Consider the following 22,310-nt stretch of genomic DNA (forward strand, 5'->3'; position numbering starts at 1 on the left):
AGACAGACCAAGCTGACACTGAGAGCAGAGCTCTGAAGGCCTGAGTCATGAATGCACATCTCAGACATCTGAGCTTTCACAAGATATCTGTCACGTCTCATCTTAAATTTGGTATGAACCTAGTGTAGAGACACAGTTAAATCACTTGATCATCTTTTTCTTAAAATTAAGACTGATATTGAACCAGTTAAAACCGTAGTGAGATAAACTGCCCATAGCATTGCAAAGCAATAATATTCCCACTTAGTTTTGCCTAGCATTAAACAAAAACTCTTCAGGAAGCACACACACACTTGTTGATGTCTTAATTCCAGAAAAAAGAGCAAGTGTCAAACACAACCAAAACAATCAGAGTCTTCAGTACCCCTCTCCCATTCAAGTCTTGACTCTGAGTAAATGAGCCTCATCTAAGTTAATTGCAAAAAAAAAATTGGAGTCCTTTAAACAACTAATCAAGAAAGCATCCAACAAAAATGGAGGAAAAAGAGGTCCTTGGAAAAGAAAATGAAAGATACAAATGCCTGATAGTAAAGGGCTTCTCATATTCAGTATGATAAGCCCCTGCTGACCTTACAGACACAACTTTGGGATGGAAGGCTTGTAGGACTTCACTGATGGTGTCCCACATCACCATGCCGAGCTAAGCACTCCCTACACATGCATGTGTGGTGGAAGGGGCCAAGTCCTCTGCCTGGGGCACTGACCCATGGCTGACCCTTCACTCTGCTCCTGTCGCTGCAGTGAACATGCCCACAGCCTTTGCAAGTCAACTAGTGCAAGAGAACAATGGTCTGAATGGCAACTCTGGGGGCTGAAATTTCTCTGCAGCTCTTGGGAAAGTGTTGTCAGGACCGTACCAGATCACGACTCCTCAAACAGTCCCCCAAGTCTGCTGAAGAGGTGGGAAGGAATCCTACTCCTACCATTAGTCTGCACTCCACGTGCTAGTAACAGTGTCCTAGGTTACAGTATAGATGTACTCAGTATGCTATTACCACCAGCTGTGGGGCATTAGCTGTTACCTCCTGCTAATGACTCACCCCTGATAACAGACAATGAGCCATCAAAAACCTACCACATGACTCATGGAATTATCTCATCCTATTGTGAGATGCTCCACCCAGGAGGGAGGAGCCAAGCATTCCCACCTGCATATAACCTGGCCTTGGAACTGCCCAAGTCAGCCCTGTCTACTGGGTTCCCAAAGGACAAGAGCTACCACTGGACCTTCAGGAGGAGACCAGACCTTCCACAGGATCACTGCTTCAACTGAACTACTTCATTTGGACTGCTACCACCACCCTAACAGGGTGTCAGGTTGTATCTGACTGTGTCAGTGTTTTTCCGTCTATTATTGCACTTATTTTTCATTTTCCTATTAGATTTATAATCCTGACTTGTGATCTCCTGCTGGTTTGTTTTCAAACTAATACAAACAGCCAGTGCCCAAGCACCACACAAGACAGAAGTTTTGGTAAAGGCTTGAGCCTTGTAGAACTGGTCTGACACTTGTTTCACTCAAGTTCTAATTTCATAGATAACCACTATTTAAATGTCAAACGTGGCAGTACATGTAGGACTGTGCGCAGAAGCATGTGTTTAGTCCGGCACAGGGCAAGGTACATCTTGTACTGAAGCCTTGTAGCCACAATAAGTTTAGCTCCTATATGAACCAAAAAACAGGGATAACAATGGCTAATCCTGCAATACAACCATAAACAAGTAAATATGAAGCCCAGTAACAAGTACAGTTTTTCATAAGATTATGCTACCAGCTGGCTGAGAAATCAGAGTCTCAGAATTCTCTGTGAGACAACTGGTTAGTGATACAAGGCTGTTTGACTCTTAGCACAAGATAAACAAAGCATTAACACTTTGCCCTGATGATATAGGAAACTAAAGGGGAAGAAATACACTGCAAACATCTCCTTATATAATGTTTCTTTTCAGAAATATTCTTCTGAGGGTTAACAAAATAAGTGTTTTGGGGGAAAATGTTTAAAAATTAAGTCTTAATGAAGACCTACTCAAACTGAACAACTAATCAACAATGAAAACTGGCCTTCTACAATGGCTCCCTTTTACCTTTTGATAAAACACAGCTCTGCATTGTGGTAGGCTTTTTCATTTAACAATTAGAGATTCTGCCATGAGAAGAGAAGCATTTTTTGACTTTTAAATTGTTTCTACACAAAAACATAATTCTATAACAGCAGCATAAATCCTGTGTATTTCTGGTGACCTGTTTACAAACCAAGGTTTATTTGCCAAAAGAGAGTAATCAATAACTTCAAATTAACATATGTCAATAACATGACAATTAATTTCCCAGCAGAAAAATGAAGAGGGAAAATGTAATGAACACAGCATTCAGTTTCCCCATTCCCTGTGCTCCAGATGGAGTGGTGTGGCATGAAGCTAATGGAGAGATCTTCAAGATCAAGAGGGAATGGTTCCCTGATGGGGTCTGTGAACCAGACCCTTTTCCCCTAGTCCCTGTCCTTCAGACAGATTACAGCTTTTGCCGTGGACAAATCATTTCAGCTGTTAATTTAGTCTCTCCTTTTGTAAAACAGGCCTAATAGTACTCACTTATCTACTTCACTAGGATGCTTCAAGGATTAAAATTGATGTGTCCCTGTTGAAGTAATGTGCTATAATTACCTTGTTAATGTGCCCTCTCTTGGATAGAATGAAAATTGCTTAGCTGCGTGTCACAGTCCCAAACTCCCAGCGACTTGGGCCCTGAGCAAGCTCAGGCAATTGGACAATGTTCCCTCGAGCTGATTTCTCTTGTGCAGCTGAAGAGAAAGGAAAATGGCAGCCCTGCAGCCAAGGGCTGTAGCAAGTACACTGTACTTGAGGAAGCGGACTCAAGTCACTAACTATGCAGAAGAGTGCTCCTTTACAGATCAGTGGGAGGCAAGGACTACCCTTCTGCCTACATTTGGCAACAAGAAAAGCCCCAAACATGTTGACTTCTTCCTTTACAGTGAACTTGATCCTTTCCTGATGAAAGCAGTGAAGCAATCGTTCCCTCTTTTAAACTTACCTGCGACATGCAAGTCCCATCCTGTGTTCCAACCCCTTTTCCCCTGCTGTATGATTATTCCCTGCTAGGTGGCCCTTTTTCTTCAGCTGTTCTAACTTCTAAAAATTAGAATAATGCTAAGAAATTATGCAACACTAAGGGAGAAGCACTAAAATTTTATTTCTTTCAGACAAAAGTAGTCAGAAGTATCTTTATTACGGATGCACTCTGGCAACTGCAAGTCTGTCTCTACCATCCAGTGATGTGCACAGCCCTATCCATTCCTACAGGCAGAAGCCAGTGAGGCTGGCAGACTGGATACATCCTGATCCCTGCATATCCATTTGCACTGCGTTGCATTACCTCACTCCCAGCCAATCCAGCCGTCTCATGCCTCGACACTCTCCTCTCACCCAGTGCATGCCCACTGCCGGAGCCGCTGACTGCCATGGCAAACACAAGGGATAGCAGGTGGCATTTGTAGAAATGCAAATAAAAACAGCACAACTTAATAACAGGTAGGCAACAGCCTGACATCAGGATCTTCTGCCTCCAAAATTTAAAGAAACACAGAGCAACATTTACACATGAAATAGCATAAAGTCATGTCCAGATAAATAGGTTTTTCTGATTTTACAGCCCAGTTACAATAATCAGGAATAAGTTGACCCTCCTGTCTTAGGAGAAGCATTTCAGGGGAGCAATTCTGAACGGCAACACAAACAACAGTGTTTCAGACAGATCAAGATGTCCTAAATCCCTATGCAAGTGGGTACAAAGCCAAGATTGCAAGAAACAAACCCCACTCCTTTGCCCTTGGAAATCTCAAACACCCAACCTCATACAAGAGAATCCCTCCTAATCAACCCTGTTTCAGAGATAGCCAAGTATTATCACTGCATGAGTCCTGCACTTCTTACAGATGTTATTTTACCCAAAGGATTTTCTGCCAAAGTTACAGTAAATACTTCTATTGTACTCCTTTAAGAAATAGAGAGGCTGTTGTAGAACTTCATAAAGTATTCAACACACACCAATCCCTGAGCAATGATGACTCCACACATTTGCAGTGTGCATGTATTGTTTAAAGCACTGCAGACATCTGAGATTGGTTTTCAAACTGTTTTTAAAGGTGGTCAGAAAATGCAAACAATACCAATGAGATGAAAGATGCAGGATTTTTTAGAATCACAGCTGTGCTGGGAACCAGTGGGGCCCCACGACTGAACTCTGTAAAGAACAACTTTTTGCTGAAACAAGCTCTGAAATGGCCAGAGGAAAGCTCAGCTGACAGAACTGCTATGACCTCTGTCTATCACAAAAGCTGGGTTTTGACAAAGCTATCATATGGCACTGAGCTGCAAACTCCATGCAGTATCCAGGTGCTCATGTGGTCATTTCAGCCTGCTTCTCCCTCAGTAGAAGCTGTTCTGACAAGCAGCCCGTGGTGCAAGAGAGAACAAGATTTCCATGTAGTTTCACACAGGATTATTAATCACTATGAAGATTTTTACTCATAAGCCAGACTGTCTGTGTTGTGACATATGGCTGCTTTCCTGCCTCTGTGAGTAAATCTGGTACATTACAACATTCCCTGTGTGCCAAGTGTTTAGCAAACACACATGTTGGCAGCCAGAGTATTCCTGGAAAGGACATGTGTCTTGAAATGAAGCTGTGCCAACTGCTGTTCCATGTCATAACAGAGAAAGTGCCCTAATATTCAAGTTCAGCAGTGCTGGCACAAAGAATGACTGTCATCCAAAAAGCAGAGCTGGAAAAGTGCCACAAAAAACACAGTCAAATTAACCAATATGTGGGTTTGAGTACATCTGCTTCAGAAGTATCTTCTGCTCTTCTCTTAATTCACATAAGAGATTTCCATCAACAGATACCTTGGAAACATCTGGCCAGAGGTGAAAGGGATAACAAAGCAAGTGCAACAAGGCAAAGAATGTCAAGTAATTTGAATAAAAATACTGAACTGCTGCCCAAAAGCCATGAATACAGATATCAGAGTTTCCCATAGATCAGTGACCAGTATGGCACATGCACCTCTATTATATATAGCTACCTAAATACTAATACATGCTTAAGAAGCTGATATCTAAGAGAACTTGGAAAAACAAAAGCAGCGAGAATAGAGAAAACATTTATGAAACCCAGAAAAATTAATAACCGGATATTTGGGCTGCAAAGTACAGTCAGATCTTAACGTGATGAATACTATAGAAACAAAATAATCCCAAGTAAGTCCAAATCTCAGCATTTGTGCATCTGATTTTTCTGGATTCTTTTGATTCAAGAATCTATTTCTGGAATAATCAGTTGTTTTCCTCCCTTGTGAAAGTTGATTCCCAGAATTTTTTGAGAATTCAGAGAAAAGTATATATTAATGAAATTACAGCTGCTAAAGAGTTCATAATTTAAATTTGCGTGTATTTCACCAACGCTACACACTGAGCATTCGGGAAATGTCTGGAAATAACATGGACAGGCTTGAAATGGACAATTCTCTGACACTACTTACAAAAAAAAAGGAGATCTCCCTAATAATCAGCAACACAGGGATTGTGGACATGGGACTATTTGCAGTTCTGCTCCATCAGAAACAATGAAACACGAGTATCAGCTAAGAATTTGAAGTTTTATAGCACCAACTATTGATATTATTAAAGAAATGGAAAGAGAAAGAAGCTGTTACGTTGGGTTTTTCTGCATGAGGCAAAGTGTGGCAGAAGTCTGTGTGCAGACTGTGGATAATATTTTTGTTGAAGGGTAGAAGATAGTTTCTCTCCTTACCTAAATTATGTTATTCTCTCCAGACATTTGCAGCAGGTTGAATTAAGTAGCTGATAACAAGTTAAATGCTGCAAAAAAAATCTATGTGCAATTTCTGCCTGCCATTACCCAGTGACTGACAGGCACTGTTTCCTGCATTTCAGCACACATAGCTGCTGCTGAGTTTTAATTGGGGCATTTATTTTGAAAAGCTGAGTGATAACATTATCAAGAAGAAAATACTCCAGAAACAATGAGAGTTGAAAGGATGGGAGTTGAAAGGATGGTAAACAGCACTTATCCAAACCATTTTCATCTCAGGCAGAAAGTCATTTTCTGAATCTTCTCCCTCCAAAAAGGGCTATCATGGTCTTTCTCCCTTCCAGCTGCCACAAGCAGCAAATGTCTGTACTGCCCATTTCCAAATCTGTTATGATCTCTGAGATTCTCTTTTAATTACAACTACTAAAAGTTTTCATCAGAACTTTTACCCCAGCCTATATATTTGTTCAGAACTCAGAAATCTGTACTGCCCAAGTTTGCACAATTTGCCAGAAGCCTGTACCTGATGCATGTGGCATCATAATGCAATTAAAACTGTATGTCAGATTGAAGCATTCATACAAAACCCCCTAGAACTACATTTTTCTAACAAAAAGAAGAAATTGCCTGATGGCTGGATTCACTACTAATACAAAAACCTCCTGCTGGCATCATCCTTACCCAGTGCATCATAGGATACTTTACCACTGAAATTGCACCCTGCCTTTCCTCTTTAAATAAAGGCCAGCAAATCTTACCAGAGAAATGTAGGTATTAATCATTTGTACTTTTCCATCCTTTCCACTATATATGCAAGTTGACTTTTCCTGACATTTTGATTGCCAGAGAAAGATCCATAGTTTCAAATATTCGTCTAGACCTAAAAGAACACTTAGAGCATTAAAACTTCTATTAAAAAAAATACCTTTAGAGGAGTAGAAAAGAAATAAGCTACCTAATCTCACACGACACATTATAGGGCTGAAAGTGAAGTAATTTTTTTCTCTGAAGATGCCTGCCTCTCAACAGCACCTTCCAACTGGAATATTGCACATACTTTAAAATATTTATCAATCAGGTTTCATACAATTTACACCACCTATGAGTTTTTAAAGGTCAATAAAAAGTATTCACACATGAAGCAAAAGGATACTGAGATAGCTATTTGTCCAAAATCTTAAGCAGAAATTAACCAGAAAAAAGCAAATCTTTCCATGTCCCAGAATGTGCCCTAATGACTGTCCTTACATGCAGCTTGGTCTTTCACAGGACAAATTAAATAATAATATCATGTTTCCTGTATTAAGTATCTTTCACTGCAATGGAAATTCATTGCACATACATCTGTAGGTAGAGGCAAGTAATAAATAATTAATATGATTACATGCAATTCATATCAAGCCTGCAACAGATTATTTATGTCAGTCTCATACTGCATCTGCTGGGATAGTGTAATGTGATTTAACAGATAAAATACACTTACTGTTTAAAAGGGTTATCAAATTTTGAAGCTACATTAAATTATACATTGAGTCATGTTTGTGGGGTGTATGTACTCCTACAGTTTCTGTGTGCAAATCAATCATGTTGCCTGTTAATCCCCTACACGTGCATAACCCGGAGCACTAGACTGCAAGGAGTCAAAGCCCAATACAGCACAAAAATAAATGGGTTTTAACACGCACTCTGAGCTTGGCTCTGAAGGCAGGATAGACATATTGTGGACGTTTTCGAGGATGGAATACACAATTCAGGATTGCATTATACCCCAAATCTGTACTGCTTGATTGCAAACTGAAATAGCATCTCAGCGTGTGTGTGCACACATATATGTGAGCGATCTGAGACATACAACACCTCCTCAGCTACACCAGTGCTTGATGTCCACCGAGCTGTTTGACTGCCTCACCATCATGGAAGCAATACGTCAGTGACCACTCAGGAGAGAGCAAGTGCTTCAGACAAAAAAAGAAGAAACAAAAGAGCCCCCTCTGCCTGTGTTTGTGGTATTTCTGATCCATCTCAATAAGGCCAGGTGAAAGCTTCTTACACACAGTTCTGCCCATGCTCTGCAGTCATAACCTCCATGCCAGTGCTTTTTTCTCTAACACAAGGTCTGTGAGGAAAGGTCTGACAAGTTTTCTACGCGCCACCTGGGACCCAGCAACCTCTTTTCTTTTTTGCCCTCACAAATGAGTTTTTCTGCATACTCAGGTCTTCTGATAATAAAACATCTAGATGTTTGTGATACTTCATCTTTTATGCATCTGGTTGAATAAATTACTATCAATCTAGTCCATTCACATTGTCAGTACAAGAAAACATGAAGGCTTTCACCCTGAAAAAGTGTTAAAAATCTTTCATGCAGGACAGAAGTTCTGTGCGCACCCAGTGCACCATACACACACACACATCCCTACCATAATCCCATTAACTCATAGAAGTTGTCTTCAGACAATGTTTGTATATGGTCACTCAATTCAAGAAGGCATCAGCAGAAACAGAAATGATAGCTAAGAGCATGAGGCAGTTGAGATGGGTGCAAGTGGGGAAGGAATAAAATTGTGAGACAGAAGAGATTACTTCCATGCAGAAAATCCTTGATTTATCCAAAATAAAAGATAAGGTAAAAGCACGAGAAACAGTGAAACATCATATAGCACATATCTGTCACACCTTCACACAGCAGGAACAAGAAAACTGGGATGTTTTCACACGATGCATAATAACCTGTGGAACTCACTACCACAGAGTAACACTGAGGCTCAGAGGCCCAGCAGCACATAAAATAAAGCCAGGCACTTAGGCAGATAACAGAAACTCCTGCAGTCACAGCATGTACTTTTAAATTGTGTTTACACATTTCTAGAAAATATACATTAACCCTCTAAAGCATGAGAAAAGTACTAAATAAGAAAAGAAAACTGGCAACAGAGTTGTCTGTCAAAGGTGACTGGAGAAAGAACAACCATCTCCAGCTGCCCTTTTACATGTCAATCTTAGCAGCATTGCTAATATACTAATTTTGGTAGCAGTCTGAGAAGGGTCACATCTGATGGTCTCCACACCAAATTGAAAACTGACATTTTTCCTTCATGAACATTACCTTTGCTACTGGCATTTATTCTGTATTCTTCCATATGACAAATGAGAATGTCAGGTCACAGCAGTGCACCTGTTACTTCCAGGCTTACAGAGAAGGCTCTCCTAGTTAATTACTATGCAAAGTGAGAACACAGACAGAAAACTACAAGTAGCACAGAAGTTAATATATTTGGCTTTTTTTCTGCTCTGGGAAGGTCTGAACTGCTACTAACCTTTTCTGCACTTGAGCTCAACTCCACCATTCCCCATTCCAGATCTCTCCCTTTTTCTGCAAGAGCCTTGCCTTTACCTTTACTGCTTTTCTTACAACATCAATACTTACTTAAAAGTAAAATATGAACAAATGTTACCTAGTAATTTCCCTACTGCACAGCTCATCCCTAAAAGGAATCATAATCTCATAGGAATTTTGGGCCAGGATGTCCAGATTCTGTTATCCACCTACATTGATCAGGGAGGGCTGCTCTCACCAATGCAGGCAGGACCCGGTGAGCAGAGAGGTTGATAGACCATTTCTTTTCCAAGATCTGCAACTAATCACTCCACCTCCTCTTAAAAATACTTATGCCTGTGTAGAAAGACTCAAAAAGTTCCTTCTCCATAAACCCCAGCAGAAATCCTGAAGTCCTAATTACCGTTTGCTGTTTGGGGACAGAATTTATATGAGCTCAATCTATCACCCAGCAGAGACCAGCACAGAGAAACAGCAATTCCACTCAAAGGCACTGATTCATCAGTGCCTTATATAGTCAAAGATAAGTGAATTTTAGGTTTGGTATGGGATTTTTGGGGGACAGAGGGTTTGGGGGGTGGTGGCTTTGAGATTGGGTTGGTTTGGGAGTTTTGGGTTGTTGGGTTTTTCTGTTTGTTTCAGGAGTTTTATGGGGGCATTGGTTGGTTGGTTTGGTTTTTTGGTTTTGTTGTTGTTGGGTTTTTTGTTAACTTTGGTGGCAGTGACAGTTTGGGCGGGGTTGTTTGTTTTTTTAGGGTTTTTTATATCCCCTTCATAATTTGCAGAAATCAACCCCTCCTGTCTCCCTGCATGGATCAAATCTCTATGAGCTTGGCCCATCAATAATCTATGCCCAAATAAAGTAGCATCAGACAGCACTATGGATCACACTCAGCAGGTTCTATATAACCACATCTCTTCAGATTAATATCCCTAAGCATTCCTGAAAAGCAATTTTCATAGTTTCACATTCACTCAGCGGCCAATTATTTTGCAGAGATAGTAGATGGAGTTGCAGAATACATAAGAGCAGCTGAAGTTATGTGGACTTAGAATACATTAATGGTGCACATACAGACTGTCAGAAAATGGAATTTTTAAGCTTCAGAAAATGACTTTTTTGCAAAAATTGTAATACTGACATATTTATATTACCAATTGTTACCACAGAAAATCACTGGAAATCAGACCCTTAAAATTCAGTCTTAACAATGGACCTTCAAAGTGTGTATTTCATGATATATCACAGCGTGTCCCCCAGGCCAGAGAGGCAGTGCAGACTGGGAATCATTGGCCAGGGACCATCAGAGAGATGGATGAAGTCAGACTGCCAGTCAGTCAGCACTAAGACAGGAAGCCACTGAATAGCTGCTCCTCCAGAGGCACCATCATGCCACGTTTACACTGCAAAAACTACATTATTAGTCCAAATATATGTACTTGCGAAGGAATTAATTTACATTTTCTATGAAAATTTGGTTTTGTAGCTTTTTCAAAAAAAAAAGTCTTGGGTCAACAGTGAATTTTTTCACATTTTTTTCCATTGCCAAATAAGTTTCTCTGAACTCTTAAATGTCACTTGCTCAAGTTCCTGAAAATCTTCCTATTTATGATGCTACTACTGCTTTGCCGCATATTAAGTTTAAACAGCTGTTAGGTGTGAGCTTCTGACATGCTGAAAGAGGCCAATGGATCATTCAGCACCATCTCTGAGTTCTGTCCTGCTCTTTGGTTCGTTGTCCTGCACTTGAACAGGGAGAAATGTTAGCTTGGTGAAAACAATGAGCAGTTTCCCTGAGAAGGTTCTAGGAGCCCTGTTTCTCAAGGCATTAGGAATTAATTGAAAAAAAGACAAGGAACAGAGGCAAAATATCATCACAGGCAATTCTAATAGCTCTGCTTGGCACATATTTCTAGCTCCATGGTTAGTTGTACTCCCCTGCTCTTCGCACTCACAGTCCTTCCGCTCTCCCTGCACAGAGAGTCCTTGCATCTCTCTCAAACAATCTTGCAATGCCTTGCACTGAACACAACCCTCAGAGATTTGTCCAAAACCAAGCTAACCACTGGAAATGCTTGTTTTAACACAGAGTGCCTCCCTTCTGCTTTTATTTTCACTTTATAACTTAGTCACACACTTTCTGCTATGTCCCCTTAGCTGAAACATTGCCCACTATCACAGAAATGCTATGCAAGATCCTGTGGGTCAGTTGATCCACGCTGGGGGACTGATCCTGTGGGTCAGTTGATCCACGCTGAGGCGAGAAAAATCCAAGTTCTCTTGAAAGAAGGCCAATTTTAAAAGTTAGATAAGCTTTATTGAAAATTTAAGTTGGTGCAGAGCACTGGATATTCAATTTCTGTTTTTACAAAAAGCTGTGGAGGACTTTTACTTAACAAATTTAAGAACAAACATACTGCACACTTTATCCAATCTCAGGCTATTTTAATGCCTAATCACAAACTCTGATAAATCATCTCACTGAGAGACAGGAAGCGTTATTTTTGAAGCCTGGAAGGGGAAAGTAGCTTCCCTATAATAATCCCAGAGGTCAGTGGCAGCACTTGAACCATCAGCTATGTCTACCAAAGTCCTGACAGAGACAGTTTTATTTTTCTTCACAGCAAGTCGTTGGGATTTGGGTTTGCTAATTAATGCTGTGGCATTTGCTCTTGTAATGCTGCAAAAGGTGCACGTTAAGGCTAGAGAGTTCAACAATCATATTGCACAGCATGCTGGAATTTCATTGGAAATCTGCCATGTACTGTGCCAGGAATCTACTCAGCATCATAGAATAGGCACGACCAGCATCTTCAGAAAGATGAGAGAAAGACTACAAACAGTACCATCTAAGAGTACAAAAGGTTTCCATCTGGAAACCAAAACAGAAATTTATACATAAATTTGAAACACTATGCAATAAACTGATCCACCTTCAGACGAATTTAGAAAGTACAGCTCCGTGTCAGGAGAAATGGCAGATATGAAGTGTAATTACCTCCAAACTCCATGTTTTACAAACTAGGACTGATTTGTGAACAAAGAGACTGAAAAAAAAGCAGGTTTTATCACTGCTTGCTCGAAAACCCAGCCTACAACTAGCTGGAAAATGCAGGGGCTGCTAGACTATGAGGCAGACCTGAATTAACAGTGAGAGCAATAGCTAAGGTACTCTGCACAACCAGTTTATGTGATTTTTTCAAAAAGCTTATATGCTTCTTGCAAGAAATAGATGTGTCCATGGAAACAAAACTGTCTAAACTATTCTGCATCCAAAGGCCTCGTGGCATTTTACAAAAGAAAGGAGCACCACTAACTTCCATTTTACACAGGCAAAAATCTAAAGCATAAAGATTAATCTCAGAGCAGCAGTAGCAGAATTTAGATCATGCAGTTCTTCTCAAATCTCTCTATTTTTCAAGTATGAAGAATAACTATTTCTTCAAGGCTTCAGTGGATCTGATGAAGAGATAAATGCTATTTAACCTGAAAAGGGCAAGACATAAGACCTAGAGAAGCCAAGCAGATTAGTCCAGAGCATTGCCAGCAAGTCACAGGAGGTGATCCTTCCTCTCTACTCAGCCCTGGTGAGTCACATCTGGAGTGCTGTGTCCAGTTCTGGGCTCCTCAGTCCAAGAGAGACTTGGAGCTGTTGGAGCAGGTCCAGTGGAGGGCTACAAAGATAATCGAGGGACTGGAGCATCTCTCTCATGAGGAAAGGCTAAGGGAGCTGGGCCTGTTCAGCCTTGAGAACAGATGACTGAGAGGGGACTTCGTCAATGTACAAGGCAAGAAAGATAGGGAAGGGCTTTTTGCAAGGGCAGGTAGTGACAGGGCAAGGGGGAATAGTTTAAAACTGAAAGAGGGCAAGTTGATGTTGGATATTAGAAAGAAAGGTGAGGGTGGTGAGGCACTGGAACAGGCTGCCCAGAGAAGCTGTGGATGCCCCATCTGTGGGGATGTCCAAGGCCAGGTAGGATGGGGCTCTGAGCAACCTCGTCTAGTCCAAGTGTCCCTGCCCATGGCAGGGGACTGGAACTAGATGATATTTAAAATCCCTTCCAGTCCAAGCCATTTTATGATTCTAGGTTCTCTGATCTCTTCACCCAAGAACTCCATTACACTGCCATGAAAAACACAAGGTAAATGTCAATATATGTTTCCAGTTTTGTATAGAGGGTACTCTGTAATGGCATTAAACAGAAATGGGGGTACTGAATTTTCAGGCACCTAGGATCTAGGGTGTGAAGGTGCAGGAAGGTGATGGTGAGTTTGGGCAGTTAATTATCAAGAAAAAGATATGCAAAACCAAGATATTCTCCCAAGTATTGTCTTCCTAGGTTTTTAAGTTTTTATTGTCTGGCTGGCATTGTCAATTGCTTCCATAGATTGTCTATTTTAAATGCTGCAGACAGCTAGGTGGGAAGAAAGACTGTCGTTCCATTAAAATTGTTTGAAATTTCAAGAATGATCCTATTTAGCATTGTTGCAAAGGAGAAGTGAGAGACAAGCAGACATGCTTACCTAAAGTAGTGAGAGACAGACGTAAGCTGTACACCTCAAAAAAGCAAATTACTTTGTAATCAATCTCACACAGAGCATTGAAATCTTGTGTGGTTTAGGGAAAGGATTTGGCCTCAGTCCTCACTGTACTGAATAAGCATCCTAAGTTTTTGATTTCAAATTTTATGGTGAGATTTGATGTTGCATTTAACAGGACCTGAAGATTAATTAGTTTATGGCAGCCTTGTAACTGCCAGATCCTCTGCAGAGGATGAAGGCGAAGATTTATGGTCAAACCTACAAGGAGTAACTTTTGGCAGCAGTGTGTATGAAACACTATCTTAATTTTTGTCTCTGGCTAAGAAGCTATTAAATAACTAATTTTGCTGGGGTAAGTCTGTGAGAGTTCCACTCTAGAGCACAGCTACTGAGCATTAACAGCATTATGCTTGCAATACTTGCCAAGAAGTTTCTTCTAATACAAGAACTTGGCCTACAAGCCACATCCTGAGTACCTGTGCTGTGCATCTGCTAAATTCAAGTTTTCATTTCAAAGCATGAAAATCCTACAGCTTCCTCACAGAAAATTGTAGAACCTGCCAAGCTGTGTTTTTATTGCTTGGCAAACTGAGAAATGACTGAGTCTCTTCTCATAGTGAGGGATGGGGCAACCATAGTCCTAGAGAACTGGTAATTCCTTTGCCTTCCTGAGTTGCTGTTTGGGATTCTAGAGGAAAGTGGTGAGCTCTTGACTTGCAGCATGCTAATTCCAAGCTACTGGGGGTGAAGAGAAACTGATGCATGGTAATAGCAGCTCAGTGTGTTGGATCTGAGAGTTTGGCACCTCTCACACTTTCCAGTTAGGTCCAAATTAGGCAAGGAGGAGAGGGAGAAAACAGGCCAGAGAGGTTGGACCAGATGACCCCACTGCTATCCATCTCAACCTTACCCATTTTGTGATTTTTTTAAATAACCACGTGAGTGACCAGTGCAGGATTTGCATTTAATTTAAATACTTGTTTAATACATCTTAGAAAATTATAAAACAGTCTTTGGAAAACCCATACTATGGGCATCTGGTTAAAAATATGCATTTAATAAGGCATTGAAGATGTTATCCACATTCAATCAGGATGGTGAAAAGACAGTGTAAGTGGCACAAACATGCATCTTTTGTGTTCAGAGACAGTACCACCACAGACCACACAGGCCCCCTTCAGGTACTTGACGGCCACAATAAGGTCTTTGCAGAAGCCTTCTCTTCTCCAGGGTGAACAATCCCAACTCTTTCAGCCTCTCCTCACTGGAGAGGTGCTTCACCCCTCTGATGATCTTGGTGGCCCTTCTCTGTACTCTCTCAAACAGGTCCACATCCCTCCTGTGCTGGGGACCCCAGAAGTGGATGTAATTCTCCAGATGGAGTTTCACCAGAGAGGAGAAGGGCAGAATCCCCTCCCTTGCCCACACTGCTTTGGATGCAGCCCAGAACACAACTGGCTCTCTGGGCTCCAAGTGCACATTGCTGCTCAAGTCCAGCTCCTCATCCACCAGCACCCTCAAGTCCTTTTCTGCAGGGCTGCTCTTGATCTGCTCATCTCCAGCCTGTGTCGATAGCAGGGGGTACCCCAACCTGGGTCCAGCACCTTGCACTTGGTCTTGTTAAAACTCATGAGATTCCCATGAGATCTGTATTGGGCCCATTTCTCAAGCTTGTCCAGGTCTCTCTGGATGACACCCTGTCCTTCAGGGAGTGACACCAGTCAGCTTGGTGTCATCTGCAAACCCGATGAGGGTGCACCCCTTCACCTATGGCATTAACAAAGATATTAAGTAACAGTGGTCCCAGTAGAGATACCTGAGGGACACCACTTATCACTGATGTCCATCAGGACTCTGAACGACTGACCCCTACCTTCTGGATAAGATTGTTCGAAACAATCCAACGTTATCCACCGCACAGTCCACCCACCAATTCTGGTTAATTTATGCATAGAAGTCCTTCTTGTTATTCTTTGTGTCCCTTGCCAGGTTCAGTTCCAGCTTACCCTTGGCCTTCCTCACCCCCTCCCTACAAAAATGAACTCCATCTTTTCCCAGGTTACTGTCCTTGTCTCCACCGTCTGTGCATTTGCTTTTTTCCCCTTTAGTTTGACCAGCAGTTCCCTACTCAGCCATGGGGGCCTCATGCCTTTCCTGCCCGATTTTGTGCTCCTGGGAATTGCTAATCACATTGTGCTATGGAAGAGTTTCCTAAAGATCTACCAGTTCTGTTCCACTCCCTCCTCTGAGGGCAATCTCCCAAGAGATGCCACTGACTATCTCCCTGAAGAGCCAGAAGCTTGCTTTCCTGAAGTTCAGGGGCATAATTCTATTCCTTACTAGACCCATACCCCTCAGGACTACAAACTCCACTACTGCACAACCACTACAGCATTAATAGCTTTTAAAGCTGAACTAATTCACAGGAAAAGAAAACCTCTTCATTATAATCACTTAGCTGTCAGCACTGGCCATAGAATTTTTTTCTCTACTGTTACTATTAAATACTATTAATAATGTAATTCTTGTTATAAGGGAGCAACTGCCATTCACATGGTTTAAAACAATATATTTGTGTGCATATATATAAACAAAGAAAAAGGCAGGGACTATTTAAAATGGTGCTGCAACAGTAAATATCACCTCCAGCATATTTGTCCTGGAAGAACAGAGAACGATTTGGAATACCTAATTGAAATGTGCTACAGGAGATAAGGCTGGCTGCGGAGACTGACATTTAAAAGCGGGAGACACCAAACAAGACATGAAATATCACTGTTGCTGCCTCAAAGCAGAAAGCCACTTTCACAGAACTGAAGTTTTCTCTTCCTCACCCCTTGCCCCTCCCCAGCTGACAGACACAGCAAGCAATTAACCCCTTCACTGATGTCACCAGTTATACCACCTCCACAAAAATATAAAGGCTGCTACAATTTCATGTAGCTATTCCCTCCTGCAAATCACGCAGCCTTGCACGAAGCAGCGTGTCTTCCCTCTCCCCATTCCTTCTGTGCAAAATCGTGTTTCTTCCCTGACATATCAATGTGTCAAATTCCAGCACACACAGTGCTGGAAACCAGGCTCTCCTCCTGCCTAAGCCTGCATGGCAGCATGTGCATCCTGTGCCTCCTGGCCTCTGAGTAGAAGAGCTGGTAAACTCCTCCTCAGCTGGAAGGGAATCTAGGGATAGTGCCAGAACACAGAGCTGAGGAAAAAATCCTTGGCACACAAGGGATATTATGACATGTTTGGCTGCTCAAGCTTTTTTCTGCCTTAGTCAGAAGGAGCACTGTTGCCTTTGAGTCTGATCTGGTGTTATGGACAAGCAGCAAGGGACATAAATCCAGCAGATTCCATAAATGCACAGTTTGCATCAACAACACTTCAAGCAAGGACTTAATTAGAAAGTTACAGTCCATTAAAAGAGCACCAATTAGCTTTTTCAACTACATATTTTTTCCTATGCCAGGATAGCAAGGGGAAGATTGGGATGCATATCAGAACCAGACACCTTGTGCTGCTCAGTGAAACATCCCAGTGTTGTTGAAGGAACAGCCCTGGTTAAAAAGCTGGTTTTGAAATAGATGTTAGAAAATATGCTGTGAAGTTTCTGAGCCATTAGACTGTTCATGCCAATAGACAGATCACCAGTCATGAGCGAAATGGGAAATCCTAGCCCAACAGAAGATATTTTTAATTTAAGATTTAAATTTTTCCTTTCAGGTTGTCAATCAACACTTGCTCTCATACAGAACCAGATGGTATCTCCTTGCTTCCCTGAAACGGGATGGCCCAAAGGAGGTGGTTTGTTTTTGTTGAACAATACACCATGTGGAAAGGTCCATGGTGAAGCCAAACTCATCAGACCTGTTTTCCTGGAACTATTCTAGTCACTGTTGATAAGCAAACAAACAATAGCTCTATTCTCCCTCTGTTTTCAACTCAGACTTGCTCTGCAGTGTATGATGTCATTCCTTTCCACATTGTAGCACACACTGTATTTCTCTTCTATTAACCCCCTTTGCCGGATTCTGGAGTAATTTTATCAATAAAACCCAATACACACAATTAGTAAATTCTGTGGGCCCTTGACTAGTGCTTCCAGGGGAAAAGCTTGATACACAACAGAACACAGAACAGAAATGCTCAGAAGGCTCATCAACTCTTATCACAGCATTTCAAAGAAACATAATAGAAATATTGCTTATATGAGAAGTATCTTTTATGATGCACCCCTGCCTCATATTCAATAGCATCCCAAATCAAGGGAGGTTATTCTTGAGAATGCCTTAACTGTATCCCAAGGAGATATGCAAGAAAACTACATGCAGACCAGACTGCAATGTCAGATATCTAAGGTGAGCAATTCTTTCCATAAGCATTTGCCTGGTCATCTGAGGATTTGTAATTACAAACAAGTGCACAACATTTTGTTTTCTTAGACCTCAGTGACAGGGGTCACAAGTTTCCGTTAGAAGCTGCCATTCAAAGCAGGTGGTCAACTTATTTGTATGAAGCCCAGCCCTAGCAGAATCCCTGCTCTTCTCCGGCCTTCCTTCACACTACAAACTGAAGTACTTCTGAAATGAAAAACATAACCAAACAAGCAAATGAGAAATATCAGTCTCTGCTCTGTGATTCACAGCATTTGCAAATGTTGCCAGCACACTTGAAAACCAGGAAAGGACGCTGAGGGCAGGGGTGCTCCACATGTCACAGTACAGTATTGTGATATTTGAGATTCCTGTTGCCTGCCAACACTAACACTCCTTCACTACCAATTTCTGCCACCGCAAACTGACACCACATGGAACACACTGCAAGACTGGAAAATCTCTTTCCAGAGACATTCAGCTCAAGATCCACATGCAGAAATTACATTGATTATAGAGGAAATCTGACACAGGACAGAAACAAAATGAGTGCAGTGACATCAGTCAAGTCAAGAGAGAAAATACTTCTCAAGTCATTTGCCCAGGCTAGCTCACCCAAAGAAGCAGAAGTACTAGAAGTGTGTTAGAAATCTGAGATCCAAGTGTAGCACTAGAAGTGTGTTAGAAATCTGAGATCCATAACCGGAAAACAAGAAAGGGATGAGGCTGAGGTACAGATACATTAGCAGATTGACAGAATCCTAAACTGACTCCAGAGTAGGCATCCGTCACAATCAAGGTACAGTAATATACCAGGTTATTGCAGGAGCCCAAGAAATGGTGAGACAGTTAGGGGAGAGCATATGGAGCATATGCCTGAGCATGACAGCTTGCCTGTGCTTTCTCCCATTTGAAGTTACTACTCCAAGCACTTCACCTCTCCAAGTGCATTCATCCTATTTGAATTTGAAAAGCCTCTAGTCCAACAGTGAGATATCAATGAAATTGCTGCTGGGACTTTATTGAGGCACAAGTTCAGGTTCTCAGCATGCCAGTCTGTATTCCTGGGCATCCTATAAACACAGATTTAAGTAAAAACACATCTTATTCCCTTCAATCTCATTATTCATCCCTTTCATTTTTTTCTGTTTTAGATAAATAAAACGCCTCCTTGCTGGTTCACTAAAATTTCTGTTATTTTGGGAATAGTATTGAATGTGTCAACACAGGTCCCTCCGCAGAATCATGAAGAAAAATACATGTTTTAGGTACCAATTTGAAATACAACTTACTTTTTACAGCCCCTACCTGATTCTGCATCCTGTAAAATCACTTCAAATCAGGGTGATCTAAGATGCTGTATCAGGCTCACACTTCAGTGGGGCTGGTTAGAGAAATACCTCCTAGTTTTATTCATAGAATGGTTTGGGTCAGAAGGGACCACACAGATCATGTAGTTCCAAACCCCTGCCATGAGCAAGGACACCTTCCACTAGACCAGACTGCTCAGAGCTCCATCTAACCCAGTCTTGAACACCTCCAGGGCTGGGGCCTCCACAGCTTCTCTGGGCAATCTGTTCCAGTGCCTCACCACTATCACAGTAGAGAATTTCTTCCAATCCTAAACCCACTGTCTTTCAGTGTACAGCCATTCTCCCTTGTCCTATCACTACACAGTGCTGCAAAAAGTCCCCCTCCAGCTCTCTGGTAGGCTCCCTTCAGGTACTTGAAGGCCACCATAAGGTCTTCCTAGAACCTTCTATTCTTGGGGTGAACAATTCCAACTCTCAGCATTTCCTCATAGGAGAGGTGCTCCATCCCTTCGATGATCTTGGTGGCCTTTCTCTGGACTTGCTTCAACAGGTTCATGTCCTTCCTGTGCTGGGGACCCCAGAGCTGGATGCAGTTCTCCAGGTGGGGTCTCACTAGAGGGGAGTGGAGGGCAGAATCACCTCTCCAGACCTGCTGGTCAGGCTTCTTTTAATGCAGTTCAGGATACAATTGGCTCTCTGGGCTGCAAGTGCACTTGGCTGGGTCATGTTGAGATTCTCATCAACCAACACCCCATAATTCTTTTCCTCAGGGCTGCTCTCAATCTATTCTTTACCTAGCTTGTATTTGTGCTTGAGATCCCAACTCACATAAAGAACTTTGCACTTGAAATTTCAATCAATCAACTGAACTTAATCTCTCTGCTAAATGTGTAGGGAAATAGGGGAAGGTTGTGCGGGGCAAACATGCACTGTGCAGTGTAAACTTGTTCACCTTATTTTCTTTTTGAAAGGGCTAACGGATGTTGGCAGAAAAGGAAGGCAAAAGGAGGTAAAAACCTGAGAATTAATCACAGTTATGTACTTTTTTTTTCCTCTTACTAACTGAAATCCTCCCCAGTGACTCCATTTTAGACTGCTGTGGTTCTAGAAATAGCCTGGACAATTAAAATGATCTCTCCAGAGTACTTTGAATAAAGCAGCCTTCCTGCAGCTTCCTCTCGCCTCCAAACTTGCACCTCATTGACAAAGTGACCATCCCTGTATATGAAGACAGCCTAAACTAATAGGGGATTGGATTATCTTCCATGATCCATGAATTGTCTCTGCTTCCCATGTCTCTCTACTCGCTAACCATTTTTAAAGAGACTTCTTTCAGTGTGTCTGACTAATACCAGATTTTTCATTGCCTTCACGGGATATTGCAGATTCTCCCAGCTGTGCAGAGCCATTTTAGGTCTACACAAAGCACACCCCAGCAAATTAACTTTTAGTGTATTCAGTGAATTGCTATGGGAGATCACTAATAGAAACAGTGCAAGAGAGGAAGGAGGGAAACTAGGTAACTACCCGGCATGACACAGGCATAGAAGTCCCATAACAGTGGACACAAGGAACCAGGGGAAGCCCCAGGGCAACACTAAGAAACAAATGACAGGACTAGTGAGGTTCTGATGGTTTGCGGTGGGGGTTTTTTTTGTTTTTTGGTTTTTTTGGGGTTGTTTTTTTTTTGTTTGCTTGCTTGCTTGATTGGTTTAGTTGATTTTAAATTTTTTAATAACATGGTATAAGAATCAAAGCAAGCACATTTCTGTGTGAACCAGCCTCCCCATTAAAATATATGGAATGTCCATCTCTCACAGCCAGAAGCTCAAAAATAACTAGTATTCACAAGTTAACACCACTGTGAGGTTGAATCACATTGTTATTTAAGGGATGAAGTGGTAGGGCTGGCTTTCTAGTCTCTCCCACTGAAAGGCTAAGCATCAAGACAGAATCAACAGATCTGAGATGGACATGGCATTAAGTCTCTTCTGGCATGAGATGACCTTTCAGAAAAACACATTGGAAACACTGATAGTCACTGAACACAAATGCAATTACATGGTGCTGCCAGTCAGAACAAATACACTGTGTTGTGGCCGCTGTGGCAGCTGAAGCAGAACAGACCCAGCCCAGGATGCCAGGCCTTAACCAGCAACTTCAGAACTCCTACTGATATCCAGGCTTTCCTTCCATTACATGTGACTGGACTTTTTATCGTTGGGTATCTTTTTTGCCCTGTGTTAAGCCTGTGGGTTGGCTTTTGCATACCGAGCTGTGCCTGTTAGCATATTATCACACTGAGACTCGGGAAAGCCTCAGCTTCTTACTGGAGATGGGGAATATTTGTTTAAGGACAGAGTGATGAAATCTATGCCCAGCTCTTGCTTTCTTCTACCCTCTTTAATACATAGTCATCATTGTGGTGTCAGTGACATCCCATTTGGCCTGTGAGAGAGACCCATCTGATTTTCGTTTATGCCTCAACATATGTTATATGAGGTGAAAAAATTACCTGTGTAGGTGGTGGGAGCTCTGCCTCCCGAGAGGCTTCGCCTGGCAGCGATCAGGAGAGAGAAAGCTTCCACTGCTGCTCTGCAATCAATGCCCCCTCGCTGGTGGATCAGATCCCCGGATGCGCGGGGAAAACGCGTAGGAACAGTGCACGGGAAGGCATGCGATAGGTCGGCCAAGCACATCACAGCAGGTAACTGCGACACAACCGGGCGCCATTTTGTTTGGGTTTCTCGGAGGGAGCGGGGCTCGCCTGGAGGGTCAGCTCTGCCCCCCGCGCCCCCTTCGCATTCTCCTCCCCGCAATCCCGCTCCCTTCCTGGCTGTTCTGCCTGCCTGCCTGTATCCTGCTCTGCTTCGCTGCTTGCCTGAGGCAGCTC

The 22,310-nt window shown here is 42.1% G+C and overlaps 1 protein-coding gene across 14 annotated transcripts in view; it reads right to left on the bottom strand.

The window, feature by feature from the left end:
* Positions 1-22,310, bottom strand: part of NRXN3 (neurexin 3) — a 982,570-nt gene that overhangs the window by 750,148 nt on the left and 210,112 nt on the right. The gene's annotated exons all lie outside the window — the stretch shown is intronic.

This window comes from Lichenostomus cassidix, chromosome 5, assembly GCF_008360975.1.
Source record: "Lichenostomus cassidix isolate B80296 chromosome 5, HeHo_3.0, whole genome shotgun sequence".
Taxonomy (NCBI): domain Eukaryota; kingdom Metazoa; phylum Chordata; class Aves; order Passeriformes; family Meliphagidae; genus Lichenostomus; species Lichenostomus cassidix.